The sequence below is a fragment of the Amblyomma mixtum genome, chromosome 2 (assembly GCF_055824585.1).
Source record: "Amblyomma mixtum isolate Tamu chromosome 2, ASM5582458v1, whole genome shotgun sequence".
NCBI lineage: Eukaryota > Metazoa > Arthropoda > Arachnida > Ixodida > Ixodidae > Amblyomma > Amblyomma mixtum.
In genome coordinates this window covers 197,121,273-197,124,924 of record NC_143013.1, presented here as the reverse complement: position 1 = coordinate 197,124,924, position 3,652 = coordinate 197,121,273, and the positions used below count along the sequence as shown (strand labels likewise).

Here is a 3,652-nt window from a genome sequence, read left to right as displayed (position 1 = left end):
TGCAGTCCACTTGGAATTGCTTAGGTAGGCTTCGCCCGCTCAAGGAGAGAAGCAAGTCCAAAACACTGTCGTCTCATAGAGGCAAAAAGAAAGCGAAGAGCCGCAAAATAGGGTCATCATGTCGCGGTAATAGCACCTAATCCTGTCGCAAACAGCACAAGGCTCAGGCCGAGCACAAAGAGTCGTATGAAAGGGACGCAATGTCTCACCGTTGCAAGACGGAGAAGGAGCTTTCATCTAAGCCTAGCGAGAGCAGGAAGAAAAAGGAATTGACGCAAGAGGGAAGCAAGCACCGTGACAAGTGTCACTCTCCCCCAAGGAAGGTGCAGAAGATAGAGGAGTCATCACCATCGAAAAAGTGGCACGAGCACAGGCATCGGGACAAGAAAGTAGAACCAGCCAATCCGGAGACGGCAAATATTAAGCAGCCGTGGAACAACTGCAAAATCTTCAGCTCGAATCACTCGAACAAAGAACATCCAGAGTTGATAAATATTAAGGGCCGAATTCTAAAACCCTCCTTACCTTACTCAGGTCGCCTTACCGACAGTAAGGCGGCCTCACGTGAATTGTAGAACGTCCCTTATTGAGAGGCACTAAGCTAAGGCCTCCTTGGTGGTCCCTCTCGCTGAGGCAGCTTGTGTGGTACCTTCATGCTTCCTAACTTCTCTCCTCTGACTGAAGGCTTGCTTTCCCACAACGGGATACCGCGCGCGGTTCTCATGCAGACGGCACGCAGCTGCTTCGCGCGCGCGTAGGGAAGATGACCGCCGCCGAACCAGTCGCGAAGCGCCCGCTCCATTGTCCTTCTTCCCGTGGTGCGTGATTTTCGTCAAGTGTGCTTCCTGAGTTCGCGAGAATGCTGTCACGCGCTTATGTCTCTGACGACGGCTGTTTTGAAGCCTGTCCAAGGTTTTTACGCCGCGCAGATGGACTTCTGCACGACGATGTGTATAGACCGCTGGTGTCGCCTCGGCTGCGGAGCCTCGCAGATCGCCTCAACCCGTTACGATGCTACAACGACCACGAATTTTCAGCACGCTACCGTTTCTCCAAAGAAGCTGTGCTAGCCTTACTGGCGGAGCTGCAAATTAAGGACAAGAGAGATAATAGAGGAGGTCCACTACCACCCGCACTCAAGCTGCTCATTGCTCTCCGGTTTTCTGAGACCGGTGCCATGCAGACTGTTGTGGGGGACCTTGTGAACGTGTCGCAGCCTGCAGTCTGCAGAAGCATTTGGGAGATGACGCAGCTAACATGTGTGCGGCTATTTCCCAAGTACGTGAACGCGCCGAGCTCAACGGAAGCAAGGGCCACGATGACCAAATTTTACGAGATCGGTGGGTTTCCCGGCGTCACGGGGTGCATTGATTGCACCCCGTGGGGATAACGCTGAAGTATACAGAGACAGAAAAGGTGTATTTTCATGAAATGTGCAGGTAAGTGACCGCCATACACTCTTTGAATAGTGCCTGCCAATGTTCACTCACTGTAATAATTACAAATCGTTGTGTCATAATATTGCTTTATTTGCATGAACGGCACTACGTGATGGTAAATGTCAACAAAATAACTGCTATCAGGACTGCTTGAACTGGTAGTGCAGAATTAATGCACTTCACATGAATCCACGTATCCTGGGGTTAAACTCACACAATGACTGATGTTTTACAGGCTGTCACAGGGCCTGCGCTGCAGTTTTATGACGACGTCGCAAGGTGGCCCGGCTCTGTCCATGATAACCGGATTTTTGAGAACAGTAGGGTCACGGTGAGGTATGAGGAGAAGGAAGTACCTGGCACTCTACTTGGTGATCAGGGATACGGATGTTTGCCTTATCTCATGACACCATTGAGAAACCCTCGTACTTCTGCGCAAAAAGGGCAAGTAAAACAATTTCACTGCAGTGAATTGGAATATACGAGCTTATTATTTTATCTTCCTTTTCTGAAGCCACATAAAAACTCGCAACTCTTTTGAGCGTGCGTTTGGAGTGTGGCAAAAAAGGTTTGCGTGCCTCAGCAAGAAACTGGAAACCAAACTTGAAAGAACGATAGCAATCATCACACCGTGTGCAGCTCTTCACAACGTTGCCTGCTCTTTAAGGGACCCACTGCCTAATGGAGATGAGCCGGAACGTGAAGAGGATGATGAAGCAGGGCCAAGTGTTCCGGATAGTTGCCTGGGCACGCAGCGTAGAAACCGTCCTATCGAATGTTGCTTCACAAGTGACTCAAACGACAGAGAAATGGATTCCGATTAGAGGTAATACTATGCGATTACTGTAATGTAGAATTTGTGCCCGAAATAAGGGGGCTGAAAAAAAAGCTATTAACAGAAAATCACATGCAAGAAAGCACAATGCAATGTACCTGAGTCCAAAAGAACTTTATTTTGCCCTTCATGGCATATTCAAGCCATTGTGTTTGGTACTTTTCACTGCTTCAAGCTGCTTTGAAAGAAAAACTTGTTTAAGTTGCTCAGTTTTTAGTTTCGCTCTCAAGAACCTCATTTTCAATTTGTGAATGGCATTTCTCTTGTGCTTTTCATCCTCATATTGTTCTTGTTTTGCTGCATGCTCATCAGTAATCATCTTCATTCTTGATTTGTGTTCAATGTGCCTTTGACTTTCGTCATCCTCAGCAGCCTGAAGACGAGCCTCGAGCTCAGCAGACAGTGCCTGCTCGACAGCAGCAGCTCGACCTCCTTGCGTGCGGCGTGCTACAGGCTCCGCTACTTCATCCAGGCTGCGCGGTGGTGTCGCTCTCGCATTCTCAATTGACGGCCCAGCAGCACCAATGTCACGCGCTGGTGAGGCCAGCACTATGGCATCAGAAATTCTGTCTTCACTTTCAAGGATCACAGTAGACTCTGTAAAAAAATGTAAATAAAGAATTGTAATCCAGTTTCAAAGTTTAAAGCATGGGAGATTGCAAACTGCGACTTCTGGCCATCAGCAGGTAGATGAGTTAGCCTGGTCTCTTATATTGGGCACCAGGTTTGCTTACAAAAACGGCCTGCATCCCTGGGAATAAAGCGGACGAGAATAAACACCTGCTAAAAGACCTGCAAGATAACTGAAAGGCTTCCTTCTCACACCAGAGGTGCCCCGCCGGAGACGGTCTTGCGATGGGACTGAGGGATAATTTACACAACTTACAAGTTTAGGCATCTTGGTACATTTCCACAGCAAGACCTAAGGTACGGTCAATATATTACACTACCCAATCACAGGAAATTCCAACCTTGATTAGTTCCCAGACTACAAATAAATACTCTCCCGAAAATGCACGCAAAAAATAAGCTGCTGAATTCTTAGAAATTGTCTGGAAATGACTGGCTCCGTGTTATGCGTCCCGCCGAACAGCTTCCGTAGAGTTCTGTCATTCCTACATGAAAAAAATGGCAAACACAAACATGCCTCTTCGTCTGAACGCGTAGTTTTCCATGATGTTGGTTGACCTCTGCTCTGCCGGTAGTTCGGCATAATATATATATATATATATATATATATATATATATATATATATATATATATATATATATATATATATATATATATATATAGCTCTCACAATGAGCTAAGCCAGCGTTTCTCTGGCCTTCAAGTTGGCACGACCGCCGCCAATTCGTCAGGTGGAAGCACTCAAGC

The 3,652-nt window shown here is 47.2% G+C and overlaps 1 long non-coding RNA gene across 1 annotated transcript; it reads left to right on the top strand.

Annotated features, from left to right (window-relative positions):
* Positions 1-1,955: 1,955 nt before the first annotated feature.
* On the top strand, positions 1,956-2,920 carry LOC149362068 (uncharacterized). Its single transcript, XR_016288980.1, has 2 exons — positions 1,956-2,265; positions 2,644-2,920. It is a non-coding gene; the product is annotated as an uncharacterized LOC149362068 (long non-coding RNA).
* The last annotated feature ends 732 nt before the right edge of the window (positions 2,921-3,652 follow it).